Source organism: Dendrobates tinctorius, unplaced genomic scaffold (genome assembly GCF_039654945.1).
Source record: "Dendrobates tinctorius isolate UK_male_01 unplaced genomic scaffold, ASM3965494v1 ptg000092l, whole genome shotgun sequence".
Lineage (NCBI taxonomy): Eukaryota > Metazoa > Chordata > Amphibia > Anura > Dendrobatidae > Dendrobates > Dendrobates tinctorius.
In genome coordinates, this window is record NW_027361760.1 from 7,301,447 (window position 1) to 7,322,710 (window position 21,264).

At 45.2% G+C, this 21,264-nt stretch overlaps 1 protein-coding gene across 2 annotated transcripts in view; it reads left to right on the top strand.

Moving 5' to 3' along the window:
* C2CD4C (C2 calcium dependent domain containing 4C) overlaps positions 1-21,264 on the top strand; it is a 302,746-nt gene that overhangs the window by 147,494 nt on the left and 133,988 nt on the right. For both annotated transcript variants that reach the window (XR_012234248.1, XM_073586302.1), the window contains exon 2: positions 20,873-20,960. The gene's annotated coding sequence lies outside the window, so the exon portion shown is untranslated. The remainder of the gene's footprint in view (positions 1-20,872; positions 20,961-21,264) is intronic.

The window sequence follows — 21,264 nt, forward strand, 5'->3', positions numbered from 1 at the left end:
CCTAGCTCAGCAGCACCTCTCCCTACACTGCCTGATTCCAGGGTAGACTGTGACGAGGATGGCAGTGCCAGATCTTATATAGACCTGATGACCCAGTGCGGCCAGCCAATCACTGTAATTCTACAACCAACTTGGCTGCAGCATTATAGTGTGTGTCAGAATCCCTGCATGTTCGTTGGCTCTCTAAAGAGCACCAAACATGCAGGGAGGGGACCCGAGCTCCCGCCGAGCAACCCCGGAAATACTCAGCGAGCTCCGAGCATCTCGAGCAGTGGCGAGCATGCCCGCTCATCATTAGTTCTAACCCATGTCTTACCTACTACTAGCATTGCTTAACGTTCATACGTCCAGGTTTCCTCTTACTCTGCTTCCTCCACTGCCTCCTCATTTGTTCACAGAAAGACCTGTAACACCAACTTGCGTACAGCCAGGGAGAAATGGCAGACTTTTCTTGAACTCCTCTGGGGAACAAATTGGGCTGCATGAGCTGTTTGCATTTAACTGAGAAAACAGGGCAGCATCTAATGGGGTTAATGTGCCAAGTTAGTAATCGCAGGTTTAAAAGTTGACCATTTCCCCTAATGGACCATCCCTGACGAAGGAAACCGAACATTTCCGAAACCGGTCGGAAAGGAATTGGTGACTCTCTGGCTGACAACTTTATCTCCCAAAAGGTAGGGGAGAAAACAAGGGGAACTGCTACCTTGGATCTAATCCTTATAAACAGGGAGGAAATGGTTGTGGAGGTAAAAGTGGCTGGGACCCTAGGAGGTAGCGACCATGCTATTTTAGAATTTTGGATAACTAGAGGAGGAAGACCTGTGAAGACTCAGACATCAAGGTTAGATTTCAGAAAGGCAGATTTTAAGGGATTCAGAGAGAATTGGAGGGATCTAATGGCTGGATATCCTTAAAGACAAAAATGTCCAGGAAGGATGGGAAATCTTGAAAAATGAAATTCTCAAAGCACAATTGTTAACAATTCCAAAAAGAGGGAAGAATAGGAAGCATTTAAGGAAGCCAGGATGGATGAACACAGAACTTAAGCACATGCTAAAAAGGAAGAAAAAAATGTTTATAAAATGGAAAGAGGGAGGCATATCTAAAGAAGAATATAATGCTGTCTGCAGAACCTGCAGGGCACAAATCAGATTAGCTAAAGCTGACAATGAATTGAGGCTTGCAAGAGATGTCAAAAGCAATAATAAAGGATTTTGGGGATATGTCAAAAGTAAAAGAAAAGTCAAAGATGCTATAGGATTTTTACAGGATGAAAATGATGAAATGGTAAGACAGGATGTTGAGAAGGCTGAACTTTTAAATTCCTATTTTGCATCTGTTTTCTCTCAGAAAGAAAATGTAACATCAACTGTTCACTGTCACTATTAAGGGAATAGAAGAATCCAGGATATCTATAAACAGAAAGATAGTGAGGAAACACTTAGCTAACCTAAATGAATTCAAGTCTCCAGGTCCAGATGAATTACACCCCAGAGTACTGAAGGAGATAGCAGAAGAAATTTTTGAACCCCTGTCCATAATCTTTGAAAATTCTTGGAGAACAGGAGAAGTCCCAGAAGACTGGAGAAGAGCAAATGTTGTTCCTATCTTCAAAAAGGGGAAGAAGGTGGACCCAGGCAACTATAGGCCGGTGAGTCTGACTTTTATACCAGGAAAGATCTTTGAACAAATTATGAAACAACATGTATGTCAGTACCTGGATAAGAATGAAATGATTAAACAGAGTCAGCATGGGTTTGTAACTAATAAGTCATGTCAGACTAACTTAATTTCCTTCTATGACGGAATCACTGATTGGGTGGATCAAGGAAATGCTGTAGATATAGTATATCTTGACTTCAGCAAAGCATTTGACAAAGTATCTCATACAATCCTTATTGAAAAAATGACTAAGTATGGAATGGACAAGGCAACTGTTAGGTGGATTCATAACTGGCTTAGTGATCGGACTCAGAGTGGTCATAAATGGCTGCACATCCAGTTGGAAGAATGTCTCAAGTGGGGTACCACAGGGCTCTGTCCTGGGCCCTGTATTGTTCAACATCTTTATCAACGATTTAGATGAAGGAATTGAGGGTAAACTGATTAAATTTGCTGATGACTAGAGTTGAGCGAAACGGGTCGAAAAATTTCAAAAGTCGCCGACTTTTGGCAAAGTCGGGTTTCATTAAAAGAAACCTGACCCAAGTATGAGGTCGGCCACGAGGTCGGCGACTTACACGCCAAAGTCGCGTTTCAAAAGTTTGTTTTGCTCTCTTTTTCAGCCAATCAGGATCCACGGACACTGTGGGCAACGTGATGACATAGGCAGGGGTCACCACCATCTTTCAGAAGGGCATGCAAGTGATTGGCTTGCTTTGGTGGGCGTCACAGGGGTTATAAAAGGGCGTGCACGCCGACCGCCATCTTACTTCTGCCGATCTTAGCATAGGGAGAGGTTGCTGCTGCTGATTCTGTAGGGAGAGCGTTAGGCAGGGAAGAAGAAAAAAAAACAGCTTCTGCTGCTAGCGATTTTGCCTGTACAACACGCCAGTCACTGTGTGTGCAGTGCAAGGGGAGGCTATATTGTGGTGGATCAGCGGTGTTGGTTGTTAGGCTGCCTTCTAAGGCTTCCTGACAGCTGCATTGCTGTTTACCCATTGCTCTGCAAACTGCTTTTTTAAAAGCAATCCCAATTTTTTTTTTGTCCTGCTGAGGTACTGAGCGTGCATTTTTTCACACCATACAGCGGTGTACGCTCCTCACACAGTACCGTGTAACGGCTGTTATCACAGCCACAGTGAAGCTATCTGTGTGTCACTCTGTGAGAATAAGTCGAGGACATGTTCCGTTCTTACAGACCTGCACCTTCTAGTTTTGTCTAGCTTTCAAACAGTTAAATATATTTGCTGTTTGATCACATTCAAAACTATAGAGAGACAGCGTGTGTCAGTCCGTATACTTAAAAAACACGGAGCTTGACAATTTTACGTACACAGGACAGCCGTGTATGTGCACGCTCCTCTCAGTACCGTGTAACGGCTGTTATCACGGCCACAGTGAAGCTATCTGTGTGTCACTGTGGAAGGATAAGTGGAGGACTTGTTCCGTTCTTACAGACCTACACTCTAGGGAGATTCCTATTCTGCCCAATTCTACATACACCTTGTAGTTTGTGATACACTAGCCAATTTCTGCCTGTGACATAGCGCTCTGATATTCAGTGGGCCTCACACAATCCAAAAGTGTCCAGTGTCCACTAGTGTGTGCAGAAATTCAAAATCTCTGTGATCCTGTAGTCACTTTTTTCACACCTGTGCCATCGAGCCTGTGACATAGTGTTCTGATATTCAGTGGGCCTCACACAATCCATAAGTGTCCAGTGTCCACAAGTGTGTGCAGAAATTCAAAATCTCTGATCCTGTAGTCACTTTTTTCACACCTGTGCCATCGAGCCTGTGACATAGCGCTCTGATATTCAGTGGGCCTCACACAATCCAAAAGTGTCCAGTGTCCACTAGTGTGTGCAGAAATTCAAAATCTCCCTTATCCTGTAGTCACTTTTTTCACACCTGTGCCATCGAGTCTGTGACATAGCACTCTGATATTCAGTGGGCCTCACACAATCCATAAGTGTCCAGTGTCCACAAGTGTGTGCAGAAATTCAAAATCTCTGTGATCCTGTAGTCACTTTTTTCACACCTGTGCCATCGAGCCTGTGACATAGTGTTCTGATATTCAGTGGGCCTCACACAATCCATAAGTGTCCAGTGTCCACAAGTGTGTGCAGAAATTCAAAATCTCTGATCCTGTAGTCACTTTTTTCACACCTGTGCCATCGAGCCTGTGACATAGCGCTCTGATATTCAGTGGGCCTCACACAATCCAAAAGTGTCCAGTGTCCACTAGTGTGTGCAGAAATTCAAAATCTCCCTTATCCTGTAGTCACTTTTTTCACACCTGTGCCATCGAGTCTGTGACATAGCACTCTGATATTCAGTGGGCCTCACACAATCCATAAGTGTCCAGTGTCCACAAGTGTGTGCAGAAATTCAAAATCTCTGTGATCCTGTAGTCACTTTTTTCACACCTGTGCCATCGAGCCTGTGACATAGTGCTCTGATATTCAGTGGGCCTCACACAATCCATAAGTGTCCAGTGTCCACTAGTGTGTGCAGAAATTCAAAATCTCCCTTATCCTGTAGTCACTTTTTTCACACCTGTGCCATCGAGCCTGTGACATAGCGCTCTGATATTCAGTGGGCCTCACACAATCCATAAGTGTCCAGTGTCCACTAGTGTGTGCAGAAATTCAAAATCTCCCCTGTCCTATAGACACCTTGTACCTTGTTTTACTTTACTATATAGTTTGTTGGATTTTGTCTACATTTCTACAAAAAATGAGGAAGGCTGGTGGAAGAGGCCGTGGAATTGGGTGGGGGTTGGCAGCTGGTAATGATGGTGTTGGTGGTGGATCTGATGGTAGTGGCAAGAGCAAAATAGGACCAAATGCAGGAGGTGTTGAGCCTGCGTCATCGTCTGGCTCCATAAGGCCTCGAAGGCTTAGTTTTCTAGGAGTTGGCAAACCGCTTTTAAAGCCAGAGCATCAGGAAAAAGTTTTGTCTTACATTGCTGACTCAGCCTCCAGCTCTATCGCCTCCTCTTCTGAAGTTGTAAAAAGTAAAAGCACTGAGTCGTCATTGGAGGCTCATGTTCATGAACCACACCTTTCCTTGTGTCCTTCACCCCAACCAAGATTGAAGGATGACGCAGGCCATACTACTGATTACTCCATGGAGCTGTTTTCACATACCATGCCTGGATTATCAAGTGAAATGGTGAATTACCCAGGCCAAGATGAATCTGACATGGAGTGCACTGATGCACAGCCGCTGATAGATGATTCTGCTGGTACATTCACTCAGAGCACTACATTGTCCTCGTAGTGTACAAAGCCAGATTCTGACCCTGATGAGACTCAGGTGCCCCTTCCCGCACACTATACCACCATACACGGTGACACAGAGGAAGGTGCACATGACATTGAAGAGGAGGTGATGGATGACCCAGTTGTTGACCCAGATTGGCATCCATTGGGGAAGAGGGTGCTGCTTCCAATAGCTCAGATGAGGAGCATCCACAGCAGACATCGACATCACAACAGCTGTTATCTGGCAGGCCCGGAGCACTCCAAAGACAGGTTCCAAAAATCAAAAGAGTTGCTGGACAGCTTGTCCAGAGGGTCAAAAGATCACAGCGTGCTAGGCCGCAAAATGTTCGCCAAAGTATGAAGAGTGCAGTGTGGCACTTTTTTGAACAAAATCCTCATGATCAGGCCAAGGTTATCTGTAAGAAGTGCGCAAAGACCTTTAGCCGAGGGAAAAATCTGAAAAATTTGAATACCAGTTGCATGCTTAGACATTTAACCACCATGCACTTGCAAGCGTGGACACAACACCAAACCTCAAGTGCCGCATGTGCAACTGATCACAAAGAAGGTAGTCAGCAACGCTACATTGTTTCCCCCACTGTAAGCCCACCGGTTAGCACAGCAGCAAATGTTGAGGTGTCGTTGCAAGGCCACAGCAGTCAGGGAATCCCACTGTTATATCAACAAAAGACTGATTCTAGGCCATCAGAAAGAACACCAACTCCATCACCATCATCAATCCTCTCTCAGTCCGCCCTGTCCACCGCACTTCCACCATATGCAGCTCTCAAGTCCAGCTCACCCTCCCAGACACTATGAGTAGGTCAAGAAAGTACTCAGTCTCTCATCCGCGTACACTGGGTTTGAACGCCCACATTGCCAAACTAATCTCGTTAGAGATGATGCCCTATCGGTTGGTGGAAAGCGCAGCTTTCCGCGAACTCATGGCCTATGCAGTACCACGCTATGACCTACCCAGTCGCCACTTCTTCTCTCGCAAAGCCATCCCAGCCCTCCACCATCATGTGAAAGACCGCATTGTCCATGCACTCAAGCAGTCAGTGAGTGAAAAAGGTGCACCTCACAACTGATGCATGGTCCAGTCGGCATGGCCAGGGCCGTTACGTGTCCATCACTGCGCACTGGGTTAATGTGGTGGATGCAAGGTCCACAGGGGACAGCGGTGGTGGGACAGTGCTGCCTAGCCCACGGTATAGGAAACAGTTGGCTGTAGGTGTTCGACCCTCCTCCTCCTCCTCCTCCTCCAGAAGCGAAAGCTCGTCCACAGAGCGCAGTCGTACGAGCACTCCATCTGCAGCTGCCACTGTTGCACACGAGGTGTCCCCCTATCGAGCAGCTAGTGGAAAGCGTCAGCAGGCTGTGTTGCAGATGATGTGTTTGGGCGACAGACACACCACCGAGGTGCTGGCCGAGTACTTTCAGCAACAAACTGAGTCATGGCTGGGAAGTGTACATCTTAAGGCAGGCAAGGTAGTTAGTGATAACGGCCGTAATTTTCTGGCAGCCATAGCCCTTTCAAAACTCAGCCACATACCTTGCTTGGCTCACACCTTGAACCTGGTGGTGCAGTGCTTCCTCAAAAATTATCCGGAGTTAACAGCCCTGCTCCAGAAGGTGCGAAGTCTGTGCGCAGACATCCGCCGGTCGCCTGTACACTCCATTCGTATGCAGAAGCTGCAGCGATTGCTCCACCTTCCCAACCACCGCCTCATTATCGACATTGCAACAAGGTGGAACTCCACCCTGCACATGGTCGAAGCTGAAAGACCTCTGTAAAGTCCTTCAGTGTTTTGAGGAATGCACACGGCTGGTAAGCGCAGACGACGCCATCCTAAGCATGAGCATCCCACTTATGCGTCTGCTCATGCAAACTTTGACGCACCTTAAGGAGCAGGCGTCTGCAGCCAATGTTGACGAGGAGGGAATCCTTGATGACATTCAGCCATTGTCTGCTCAGGGATCTCTCCTGGACGAGGTGGAGGAAGAAGAGGAGGAGGAGAATGATGATGGGGATGATTACTTAGGGGAGGAGGATGCATCTCGTGGGGCAAGTGAAAATGTTGGCGTGGCAAGGTCTGGTACAGGGTTTGTGCGTGACTGGAGGGATGTGGATTTGCCAGAAAGTGCTCCTCCAACCAGCACTCGCAGTGCATCATTGACACCGGGAACATTGGCCCACATGTCAGATTATGCCTTGCAGATCCTAAAAAGGGACCCCCGCATTGCCAAAATGATGAACGATGACGACTACTGGTTGGCCAGCATCCTGGATCCACGCTATAAAGGCAAATTACAAAACATCATGCCACAGGAGAACCTTGACCTAATATTGGCTAATAAACAAGCAACTCTGGTAAATCGGTTGCTTGAGGCATTCCCAGCACACAGCAGCGGTGATGGTTCTCACACGAGCCGTACGGGCCGGGGGCAGCTTGGCAGAGGTGTTCGTGGTGCACACAGCAGAAGTGGCGTTGGAGACAGGCGTTTCATGACAATGTTGTGGACTGATTTTTCAAGTACCGCTCACACAACTGGTAATACTGCATCGATGGAAAGTGACAGGAGACAGCAGTTGTCAACTATGGTTACAAACTACTTTTCCTCCCATATCGATGTTCTCCAACACAGGTCATTCCCCTTTGACTATTGGGCCGCTAAACTGGACACCTGGCCTGAATTGGCACAATATGCCTTACAGGAGCTCGCTTGCCCAGCTGCAAGTGTGCTATCGGAAAGAGTCTTCAGTGCAGCTGGATCAATCCTGTCAGAAAAAAGGACCCGTCTATCAACCCAAAATGTGGATGATCTAACCTTCATTAAAATGAACCATGCATGGGTTTCCAAGGATTTTGTCCCACCTTCCCCTGATGACACATAGGGTGACAGAAAAATGGCTTGCTTTGGTCCACCTCTTCCTGGGACTTGACCTATTTCGCCTTTTGCATCAGCTGAATGTCCAACATCAACATATGCCACTTTCTAAAACTCCCTAACTGTGCTGCCTCCCCCCCCATGGCCGGGGTCACCACCTACCGCACGACACCGTGCGAGTGCCGTTGCCCTGGACAGGTGGGTAGGCCGACTCTTGGGCGCGGGCACTGGCACAGGTCCCTCATAGTGCAATCAAGTGTCTCTGACGGTGGTGGTGCACACCCGCCGTCAGACACACCGCCGTACTATGAGGGGCCCAGTGCCAGTACCGACGCCCACGAGTGGGCCCCCCTTGCTTGGGCAGGGCCCCAGCATTTGCAATCTTTACCTCTCCCTGCTCCTCCGCTGTGTAGTCTGGGCCGTCAAATCCATACTGTGCCTGACACCATCTGAGCCTGCCTCCTGATGTATAGACATATATTTTGAATGTGTACGCTATCCATACATGTTATCCGGGGATACGGTACCCTTTCTCACCTTTGTGCAATCACGTGCAAGCCATACTGGGCCTGACACCGTCTGAGCCTGCCTCCTGATGTATAGACATATATTTTGAATGTGTACGCTATCCATACATGTTATCCGGGGATACGGTACCCTTTCTCACCTTTGTGCAATCACGTGCAAGCCATACTGGGCCTGACACCGTCTGAGCCTGCCTCCTGATGTATAGACATATATTTTGAATGTGTACGCTATCCATACATGTTATCCGGGGATACGGTACCCTTTCTCACCTTTGTGCAATCACATGCAAGCCATACTGGGCCTGACACCGTCTGAGCCTGCCTCCTGATGTATAGACATATATTTTGAATGTGTACGCTATCCATATATGTTATCCGGGGATACGGTACCCTTTCTCATCTTTGTGCAATCACGTGCAATCCATACTGGGCCTAACACCGTCTGAGCCTGCCTCCTGATGTATAGACATATATTTTGAATGTGTACGCTATCCATACATGTTATCCGGGGATACGGTACCCTTTCTCACCTTTGTGCAATCACGTGTAATCCATACTGGGCGTGAGAACGGCTGGCGAGCTGTTAAGCAAGCTACAGCACCTGTGGTTTGCGCACGTAAGTTTTTCATTTTTTCAGGAATGACGGTTAGGCCTAATTCCGGAACTGCGGTTGACCTGCACTTACTGGGAAATCATCGTTCGCGGGTAATAATTGTAATCACAGATCCTCATCACTAACGTTGTTCAGCGGGTTATCTGCACCTGTAAGCGACAAACGCTGGCCTTTTCAGTGTAGCGCACATGCAGCCACGGACATGTAAGGGCATGACACACCAGTTATTGGCCAATCTCATGTGCCAGAGCCTCACGTGTCCCTCTAGTAAGCCGGACTCGGACCGCGGGAAAGACGGAGTCTCGTTCATTAACGGAATTAAGCTTGCAATGTGTGCATCTTTTCTGTAGCTGGCATGGTTGAGGTTTCCCAGGTGGAGTCGAATTTAACCGTAGGCTCCACTCCTGGTGGTGCCCTTCTGGACATTCCTTTAAGGTTCAGCTTTGCAACCATACTGCCCACGTAAAACAAACACTTTGCCTTCATGAACGCTGTTTGGAGGGTCATGACTCGTGGGAATAACGCCGCCCAATCAGTTAACCTGCTAGAGAGATCCTTCGTTGCTCCCAAGCATGACATCACACTCCCTAGGAGGAAGGTAATGCCACTGTGGCGACCGTACTCCTGGGGGTGACACAAGTGCACTGATGCCCAGCCACTGCACGATGAATCTGCTGGTACATTGACCCAGACCACTACATTCCCCTCGCACGCTACGCGGCCTGAATCTGACCCTGATGAAACTCAGGTTACCCTTCCCATATACAGTTCCATCTTACACTGTGACAAAGAGGAAGCTGCAGATGAAAGTGCAGGTTCGGCACACCCGCCGTCAGACACACCACCGTACTATCAGGGGCCCTGTGCCAGTGCCGTCGCCAATGAGTGGGCCCCCCCTGCTTGCTCAGGATCACAGCACTTGCAAGGTTGAAATACTGTGCAGTGAGATGGAAGATGGGGACGACGAGGAGTCCAGACTAGTACAGGGATTCCCTAGCGAGGAGACTTATTTGATAGTTTTCAATGTTGGGACAGCAATTTTTGGGGAGCACTATACTCTGGAGAATGATAGATGGGGCCCACCATACACTGGAACATTCCAAAGGTGGACATCAGACACTGGAGCAGCATTTACAGGGCCCATTATACACTAGAGCATTAGAAATGGGGCCCATTATGTTTGGAGCATTATTTGGGCCCATAAGACAGTGGAGCTTCATCCATGGGGACCAACATATACTGTAGCATTATGTGGAGCTCATCATATACTGTTTCAAACATTATATGGGACCAATGATTCTGTATGGAGAAATAGATGGGCCTCGTCATGAGATGTAAAAAGTGAAGTATTTTTCATTGTACTATACCGCTATTTCTCTGCCGTATCGGAGCATGATGAGTTGTGGTATGTGTTAAAGGGGCGCTCTTTCGCCCAGGGCACATGAAAACCTGGAGCCAGCCCTACCCCCCCACAACTTTAGCCAAATAACCCCCATTTTTCAGTGCGTAACTTGTATTATGAAGTTAATTAAGGTTGACAAGCTTAAGTAAAAAGAATTGATGCTTTTGGCATTCAATTGGGCACTGTAGGTGTGTTTCCTGTCCTCCTCTCACTGCCGACTTTTATTCCCCATTGACTTACATTGGGTTTCGTGTATCGGGACGACCCCGACTTTTCCCTATAATCGGCCGATCTTGCTCGACCCGACTTTTGGAAAAGTCGGGTTTTACGAAACGAAACTCGACCCTAAAAAAACAAAAGTCGCTCAACTCTACTGATGACACAAAGCTAGGAGGGATAGCTAATACTAGAGAAGAGAGAGAGGATTCAAAAAGATATAAATAAACTGGAGTAGTGGGCAGCAACTAGCAGAATGGTTTTTAACAGGGAAAAATGCAAAGTACTACATCTGGGCAATAAAAATGAAAAAAGCATATACAGAATGGGAGGAATAGGCCTAAGCAACAGCACATGTGAAAAAGACTTGGGTATACTAATAGATCACAGACTGAATATGAGTCAACAATGTGATGCAGCAGCAAAAAATGCAAATGCAATTCTAGGATGTATTAACAGAAGCATACAGTCTAGATCACGTGAAGTCATTATTTCCCTCTACTTCTCTTTGGTCAGACCTCATCTGGAATATTGTGTCCAGTTTTGGGCACCACATTTTAAAAAAGACATCAACAAACTGGAGCAAGTTCAGAAAAGAGCAACCAGAATGGTGACTGGTCTGCAAACCCTGTCTTATGAGGAAAGGTTGCAGGATTTGGGATTGTTTAGTTTGCAAAAGAGAAGACTGAGAGGAGACTAAAAAGCTGTCTGCAAATATCTAAAGGGCTGTCACATTGTAGAAGGATCAACTTTATTTTCATTTGCAGGAAAGACTAGAAGCAATGGGATGAAACTGAATGGGAGGAGACACAGATTAGATATTAGAAAAAACTTTTTGACAGAGTGATCAATGAGTGGAACAAGCTGCCACGAGAAGTGGTGAGTTCTCCTTCAATGGAAGTCTTCAAACAGAGGCTGGACAGACATCTGACTGGGATGATTTAGCGAATCCTGCTTTGAGCAGGGGGTTGGACCAGAAGGCCCAGGAGGTCCCTTCCAACTCTACGATTCTATGATTCTATGATTCTATGGTCGATACCACACTCCGGATCCCATCACGTGACCATTGATGTCACGAAGGTCCTGCTGGCTTTCTAGAGTCAGCAGCTCCACGAAATGAACTACCACGCTAACGCACCGTTGGATCCCGGAGTCACCGGCCGGGACAGCGCTCTAGAAGCTACCTACAAGTTTCAAATTCAATTCTGCCCTCAGTGCGACATAAGAGAGAACCTTTTCTTCCTCCGATGCAAGTCTGCATATCATTGAAGGTATCTAAGGTAAATCTCTAATTGTTCCTTTTTAATAGGGTGTTTTTTTGATTAATAATTTTTCATCTTGTAAAACGGCCCTGTTTTTTACATATTTTTATATATTTTTATACAGTTTTATTATTTATATTATACACGATATATTTTACAGTCTAGGGTTTGTCCAGTGTGACATATAAAGGATACCTCCGCACAGACATATTTATGTCTAATACTAATGTTTACAACGTTGTGGTGTGTTGTTCTGTCCTGCGGCGGGCATTCCTTTACTAATACTAGCGCCTCCAAGAACATTTTATTTAAAAAAATTTGTGTCAGCAAAATGGTGTCATCAATTTTTATAAGACACTCCAAAAAATACTACAGTACTACAAAAATGCCAGAATTTTCTGGACACTCATATGTGATGCCTGGGACAGGCAAAGCCATTTAAAATTGCGGGATTTTTACGCTGTAGTATTTAAAGGATCTGGCTGTAGTCTGCAGTGTCACCAAGAAAATGGAGAAAAAAAGGGCTCTGGATTGCTTTGGAATAAAATAATCAGGATTGAGGTGCAACAAAAATATTCCTAGGCACTGATACCTGGAGCTAGGTATATACTCGTACATAATAGGCAGAAGCAGCAGACAGTAATTGACCCTTTTGGTGTATGCAATGATATCTATATACCCACATACAGTGCCTGCATGCCTTGCACTGATGTATACATACAGTGTGTTGCAAAAGTATTTGGCTCCCTGGAACTTTTCAACCTTTTCCCACATATCATGCTTCAAATATAAAGATTAAAGATACCAAATGTAAATTTTTGGTGAAGAATCAACAACAAGTGGGACACAGTTGTGAAGCTGAACAAAATTTATTGGTTATTTTACATTTTTGTGGAAATTCAAAAACTGAAAAGTGGGGCGTGCAATATTATTCGGCCTCTTTAACTTAATACTTTGTTGCGCCACCTTTTGCAGCGATTACAGCTGCAAGCCGCTTGGGGTATGTCTCTATCAGTTTTGTACATCGAGAGACTGAAATTCTTGCCCATTCCTCCTTGGCAAACAGCTCGAGCTCAGTGAGGTTGGATGGAGATCGTTTGTGAACAGCAGTTTTCAGCTCTTTCCACAGATTCTCGATTGGATTCAGGTCTGGACTTTGACTTGGCCATTCTAACACCTGGATACGTTTATTTGTGAACCATTCCATTGTAGATTTTGCTTTGTTTGGGATCATTGTCTTGTTGGAAGACATGATATGTGGGAAAAGGTTGAAAAGTTTGAGGGAGCCGAATACTTTTGCAAGGCACTGTATGCATATACACTCCCCTGCCTACCTAGCACTGCAATCTACAGTGTACATACCCCATAATTAGTCCTTAGAAGGACTGTTGGTTTAGCTGGATATGTAGATTCAACAATGGTATACTCGCACTAAGGCTGGAGTCACACACAACGTATAAAAATACAGTACGTTTTACACAGACCAGAATCGCAGAAATGTTCCCTGAATAGTGATCCGTATGTCATCCGTATGTAATGCGAGGATGCGATTTTCTCGCATCTAAGCATCGGTGTGACATCCGTATGACATCCATATGGGTTTTTTTTTTTCCTCGCAACCTTGCAAAATGGACATCTAATGGTTTTTAGGCCTGAAAATAATTTAAATTATAATCAACAACTCTATTTATTGCCTCTACAACAAGTGGCAGCCTCCAATCTTTGCATTTTCAGTCTGTGCTTGCGTTGTGGTATTTCTGCTTTGTGTCGAACATGTCAGACAGGCTTACTTTCAACACAACTGAGCGGGTGCTTTACAACTGTGTATTGTCACAACGCTTTGGGAAGCCATACCCAGTGATTGTAGATCCGAGGAGGTGGAGACGAATATGGGTACATCTGCTTCTGAGGCAATGCCTCACTAAAGGACATTTCCACCATCTCTATGCATCTCTTCATACCCATCCTGGCAAGTTCTTCCAATATCATCGGATGAGCCTTGCCACCTTTGACCTTTTGTAGGAGATAGGGCGCACTGGGATCACCTTTAAGGACACCAGGATGCACAAGTGTATTTCAGCCAAGGAGCGCCTTATCCTTACGTTATGGTATGTATTCCTCCTCTATGTTGATAATGTTCCAAACAGCCTTGTTTTTATACTTCCCTTATGCCTTACTTTTTGTTTAGGTCGTTTTTAATGTGAAAATACAACATGTGATTAATCATAATATTTGAATATTTTTGCAACCCCAAAGCCATTGCATGTATACGGCTCAAAAAAGTAAAGGGAACCCTGGACACTCTTACTGAGCAGATACATGGATGTTAATGACCTTCCTATCATTTCTAACTGTTGTTTATTCCATTTGCACAACAGCAGGAGAAATTGAATCACAATCAGTGTTGATTTCACAGAAGTGTGACTGACTTGGAGATACATTTTGTTGTTTAAGTGTTCCCTTTATTTTTTTGAGCAGTATATTTTAATGTTATGGTATGGCTTGTTAGGTACAGACTATAACTTTGCTCAGTGTAAAAATGGTTTGTTATGGTGAATGTTATCTAATTATTTTTTTTTTCCGTTTACTTTTAGCTTCCTTACAACAGGCCTTTCCTATGCGGCACTGCATCATGAATTTTTAATAGGAAAATCAACAATCTCAGGCATAGTCCGGTCTACATGGTTGGAAATATGGTCACTACTCCATCAAGTGGTCATGCTTGAGCCAAAAATGGAAGACTGCAGATAGCCCGTGGTTTTGAGGAGACGTGCCAGTTTCCAAACTGTATTGGAGCCGTGGATGGGAAGCACATCCGTGTGCGTAAGCCGCCAAACTCAGGGTCCCAATATTATATTTATAAACAATATTTTTCTGTAGTGTTGTTAGCTCTGGTCGACCGTCACTACAGGTTTATAATTCTAGATATTGGGGCCTAGGGAAGAACTGGAGACTCCAGAGTCTTCAAGTCTTCCATTATGGGTCGGCGGCTGAGCAATAATCAGTTGGACCTACCACCTCCACGTCACCTACCAAGTTCCACTATGGTTGCTGTGCCATATGTTTTGATTTCAGATGAGGCCTTTCAATTAACATGTCACATCATGAGGCCCTATCCCCGCAGAGGCCTGAACTACTGGCACAGAATTTTTGACTTGCGTCTATCCCTCGCAAGACTGGTTGAGTTTGCCTTTGGCATTCTTTATGCCAAATGGCGTGACCTGCAGTCAGCCATTCAGCTTAGTGAATCCAATGTAAATGAGGTGATTAAATGTGTATGATCCTTCATAACTTTACAAGAATACATGACTGCTCCTCATCTGAAGTGATGAAGTTGTGTTGTCAAATGTTGTGATACCTCTCCGTCGTCAACCCTCTGAATTAAAAGTGTGGGATGTTTTTACAAATTATTTTGTTACACCAGAGTGAGCTACTCAATGGCAACACAATGCTATTTCTATGTTGTAACTTTGAAATAATGTAGTTTAAGTAAACTCATTTTTTGGTTTCAAGTGTGTGTTGTATTTCCCTTATAATGTGGCAAATTTATAAAAGCAAAGATTAACAATTTTGTCACAACATTACACATTAGTCAGTTTGTCAAAACTGTTTTTACTCAAAAACCAGCATATTGTTGTTTTTTTTTGCCAATACAAATGGGACGACTAACAACAAAAAACTTAGCAGAAGAAAAACAAGAAAGATGAGTTTAAGAAAATACAAAAAGCATAATAAACATATTATACATTATGGTACGTTTGGAGTGGTGATGGTGGAAGGGCAGCTTGACCTGTTTGCTGCGTTGTTGGTGCAACTTGAACATCACTGGGGGTATTATCTATGATGCCCCTGGATGGTGGATCTGGCCAGGATCCTGTAGTGGAGGCAATAAATGTGATGTTGAATACTGGAGAGGATACTCCTGGGGATTGGAGTATCCACGTGGTTCATACTCCCTAATATGGCCATGTCGACCATACCATGTTGGGACCGGCCTGAGGGTCTGATCAAGTGGCCATATTGGGCAGGTGCATTATAGCCTGACATTTAGGCCTGTGTAGGCCAATGTAGTGTTTGGGGGGGATGTGGCTGTGGTGTTGGCACACGGGGAGGAGGTGACTCAGATACTGATTGAGCCTGCACTTGGGAAATTCCCAGCATTTGAAGCTGATTTCTGGTTGAGAGTTGCCAGCGTTCCAAATATTCAAAAACCGGGTTGGGGTCATTGGGGAGTGTGCAGGCATCAATTAGTATTTGAATTGCTCCACGGGGTATTGGACAGGCTGCGGTCATATGCTTCCTTACCATTGTGTGCTGCCCTGGCCAAATAATTTAATACACCAGTATCCACGTGCCTCCTGGTGCTAGAGGCTGTAATGTCTCTTCTGCGTCGGCCACGGCGTGGGATGACAGCAGCCTGGGGTGAGGTTTCCGGAGGCACGGTAGGGCTGCTGCTGTTTCCCTAGTCCTCTGGATGATCCTCCTGTTCCTCTGATGCCAGTGCTGGTGGTGGTTGTGTCAGGATGCAGCTGGAAGGTGCAGATGATGGGCCAGCCACCTCTTCACCTTCACTGACTGGATCTATAGGAGCCACTGAGTCAGAGGCTGTCTCCCTCTCAGTTAGGTTGGACTAAGTACTGTTTTAATGGGATTGAAAAAAAATAGATGTGAATCTAAAACCAGCATGTTTAAAATGTGGTGTGATGCATGCACTTAAGAGAGCCGGTCAAAATATATACTGTATACTTTCTTTTCATCAGTACTGCATCTCCACTCCTGACACACTGCTGTCGTTCACGCCGGTACTGGTCCCTCACGCTGCGCCAGCGTCTCATGACATCACTGCAACGAAACATACACATAAATATTTTACCTATAAAATCTGCTTTGGAAATCAAAAAGTAGTTTACACTCTAATGTGGCATGATTATTAAGTTTTAACGCTGTAATATGCCAAATATTAGTACTGTAGGCTACTAGCAGGTGCATAGGATGCAGCGACGAGCAGGAGGCAGAGCAAGTGTTAACGGGTGTTTTTATATAACAAGAGAAAAAGATGACAACGCTTTCTCCACGCAGGGAGTTGATATATACAAGATGCACAGAAGTATTGCGTGGGCAGATATGTGAAAATACAGTATAATGCGGTGACTGCAGCTGTCAACAACGGAAAAAAAAAAGAGTTGGAAAGGAAAAATGTAAAGTTCAACTTATAAGACTGTCGTCAGGAGGGAGGTGGTTGGAAGATCCCACATTGTTGTCGCCGATGGCGCGTTACGTTTAGGAAGCGGCCCTGGATGTACCGGAGGCACTATCTCTTGGCAGCAGAGTCTGGGAACTTTTGGTGGGCCACTTTATGTCCGGGTACCAGTGGCTGTTTCAGCGAATGAGGAGAGATCCAGTCTCAAGGCTGCAGCTGTGGCTGTAGAGGTGAAGTCTCTGATGGGGGCTGTGCACCCTAAGCTGACAGCGGTCAAGCGTTGCACAGTACGGTCAGCGTTTCCTGCCTGCGGTCACGTAGGGTGGGCGTCCGGCAGTGGTAAGTGGTCACTGGTGCGGTTGCTGGATGCTGGGAAGTACACTCAAGCGTAGTCTGCCGTCTGTTGATTACCCGCAGGGAGGGAGCAAACCTTCACCTGCCGCAGCTCCTGTCTTCCCACCAAAAGCCCCGGGTTTCTGCACCCAGCCCTTTTTATAATGGACCCGCCCTAGGCAGCAGGGGTAACAGGTCTGTCCCAGTCAGGTTCTCTGTCCCCTGCAACACTAGTGGCAGTCCCAATGGTTCCGGCCCAGAGACACCGTTGCCTCTATTGTTTCGGTCCTTCCTCCCACAGTACAATCAAAGCAGATATAATTAGGTAGTGGTCTGATGGTAACGTGTTGAATAGCTCAATAATATTATACAGGGATTGTACTTACTAATTTGCTGCTGGGCCTCATAAGGTTTGTCCTCAAAGTCCGGAAACATCTGGCCACATATCCTCCTCCATGCTGCCTCCTTTCTTGTCTGGTCGGCATAATGTGCGTCCCTCTGATCCCATAGTTCTGGTTTCTCTTGGACCAGAACTATGAGCATCTCCACATTTATATATGTGGACATGATGTTGGACTCTGTGGACGTGTTCTTCCTGTTTTTTTGTAGTGTTTGCCAAGCTAATAGGCATGCCCTAGCTTCCTGATAATGGATATCCCTGAGGAAGGTGCCAGGAAGGGCGCCGAAACGCGTAGGAGGAAATAAAGGAGTACACTGCTACAGCATCTTGTTTCCCAGGTGATTTGTCAATCTCGGCAGCGCGGACTGCAACACACCCTGCTTCCCACAACTTTCTGAAAGCTTCCTGATAATGGCTGCTTCAATTTCCTGTCACCTGAAGAACTCTTGTGTATTTCTCGTAAGTCACACGCATGGTCCGTGTAATCCGTTTTCTTCTCGCACTCATAGACTTGCATTGGCGAGTCTCGGTCGTAATACGGTGCAAAGTGCAGCATGCTGCGATTTCGCCCACATGTATATTGAGGGCGAGTAAAAACGGTTGATGGGAGCTGCCCCATAGATTAACCTTGGTCCGAGTGCTGTGCGATTTCTTTTTTTTTTTTTATCTTTTAATTTTTCGCATAGCACTTGTCTGTATTTCTCTTGTGTGACTCCGGCCTAACTAATAAAAGCACAAATCTGTCCCTATCTCAGCAGCAGCTCTCCCTACACTGTCTGATTCCGGACGTGACAGTGACGAGCAGGGCGACGGCAGGTCTCTTATAGAACTAATGATGCTGTGCAGCCAGCCAATCACTTTAATACCACAACAAAAGATGGCTATGGCATTACAGTGCATGGTAGACAATCCCTACATGTTGTTTTGCGCTCAAAAGAGCTCCAAAATTGCAGGGCGGAGACCCCAGCTCCCACCGAATAATCCCAGAAATGCTCGGTGCTTGCCAAGTACCACGAGTATAGTGATACTCCGGCGAGTACCGAGTAGTGGTGAGCTTGTTCACTCATCACTAGTTAGATGCTGCCTGCAGGAAACTGGAATCTGACTGGAGAGTCTAAATGATGCGATTATGTGTGCCAATAGCAAGACGATTTGTCAGCCCCATGTAATGACAAAGGGATGTATACCTATTCAAGTGTTAGGTTCCATGTGATTGGTTCTAATACTAACTTAATATGTATAGTGGATGTCTTCAATGCCAGCTTGTACCTTTTAGAAGCTTTCAATCTTTCCTACCGATCAGTTGACCACATTGACTGCGATATAAATGAGGTCATTTTGTTACAACATGTAAAATTGCGAGTAATTGGTCCTCAGGTATGCAAAGGCCTTATTTGGATGGCTTGATAGGCCGGCTCCCATTAAGCCTATGTCCCATCCCCTGATGACGCCACTAGCATGGTGAAACATGTTGGGGGGGACGCTGGTGCTAAAATTTGTTGTCCTATTCTGCCAATATGTAGTAGCATCCCGGGAGCTATACACTTTCTAAATTTAAATTAGCAGAAACACTGCATAAAATATACTGCAGACAATAGAGACAGATTAGTGGCAAAATGTTTTAGACCCTTTGTATATTCTTTATTTTAACTAATAGAAATAAAAGTTAAATTTTATGGTCTTCTAGTGAGGGGATATTTGAGGTTCTTCTCAATTTGGAAACTATTTGACATTGGTTTCATTTGTGTTTCTCCTCCCCAAACTAAACCCCTCAAAATCCGTGTTGGATATCTTTCTCTGCCTCTTTCACCTACACCACCACCACGTCCTCCTCCTCAGTTGAGCTCTGCCCACTGGTTGTAGATTAAGTTTATTTTGGGTTCATTCTATGTTCTTTGAAGTCATTTCCTTAAAAAAAAAAACAACAAAAAAGACAGTGCTGAATTACTCCTTCCATGCCTCTTCTATCCATAACGTCATACTCATGTCTCCTCCACGTCTTTTAAGTGAGTTACATAAAAAAATTAAAAAAAAATAAAAGCCCCCCCAAAAAAATATAGAAAAGTTGGATTACTCCTTACTTAAATCTTTATTTTTTATTTTACTCATTTATATAGCGCCATTAGTTCCACAGTACTTTACAGACCTTATTGGCGCTGTCCCCATTGGGGCTCACAATCTAAAATCTTTATCAATAAGTCTTTTGGGTGTGGGAGGAAACTGGAGAATCCGGAGGAAACCAACGCAAACACTGGAAGAAGATAACAACTCCAAGCAGATGTCCTTGGTTGGATTAGAATTCAGGACAGAGCTATGCAAAGCTAACCACTCAGCCACCATGCTGCCCTGCCTCTTCCACCTGTAGCTCCACGTCCACCTCCTCCTCCACTTTGACCTGTTCCTCCTGGCTCGAGATTTTTTATTTCTGCTCTACTTAGCTTAGGGACAAGATGCTGATGTAGTGAGGGATAGTGTTAAGTTTTTCATTTGTGCAGTTTTTAAAAAAAAAATAATGTGTACTCTGCTCTTGTGTCTGTGATAGTACCGTGCGTAACCAAAAGTTTTAATAATCTTCAACTACGTCGGTGGGAGTTATGTGCTTCTAAACATATTTTTATACTCTTATGCATACATGTCTGTGATAGTACTGTGTGTACAGTATATTCTTTAACCCATATCTGTGGGAGGACTGTGTGTACTCTGCAACCTTGCTTGTGGGGTACTGTGCCCCATTGACAGGCTATGAAATTTTGAATCGGCTTTCTCAGGGAAATGTGAAAACATGCTGTGTGTTTGAAATTTAATGGAATCTTATGTGGGGGTATTGTTCCTCATGTTCTAAGGCTGACATTTTTAATAATCTTACGTGGGGGTATTGTGCACCATGCTATGTGGGTGAAATTTGAATCAGCTTCTGTGTGGATGTTCTTCCCCCATGCTCTCTGGGTGACATTTTTAACTGGACTGGTGGTAGCAAGCATCAGTCTCTGTGGAGGCACTGTTAACATTTTTGATGTTCATTTACTTCCTATTTCACCATGAATGCTATGATGAAATAACCCATTAAAGTAATTTTCCTATTCATATTTGTTTGCAGGGCAATTGTCCTACTCTTTCGGGTCCCCATTGACTTATATGGAGTTCGGTGTCTGGGGTCAATCTCAGGTCAAGTCCGGGCGAACCCGGTGAGTTTCCTCATCATTAATTTGTAGGTGTTTTACACCCAAGAACTGGCAAAAAAGCTTCTCGAATCAGGTCCTTATAGATTTAATCTTGTTTAGACAAAAGTATGAATTCAAAAAATGGTCCAGGAAAAGTCAAAAAAGTCTTCTGAAGTTTGGGAGTTATCCCTCATCAATGGGATTGTCAGGCTCCTGTCAGCGTCGGCAACTGCCACAGCTGGGCAGAGTGACTTACCCACACCGCGGGAGAGCACGGGGCCCACTACAGTAGTGAAGGTTTCTGCTGACAGGACCTGAGGCACGGAAA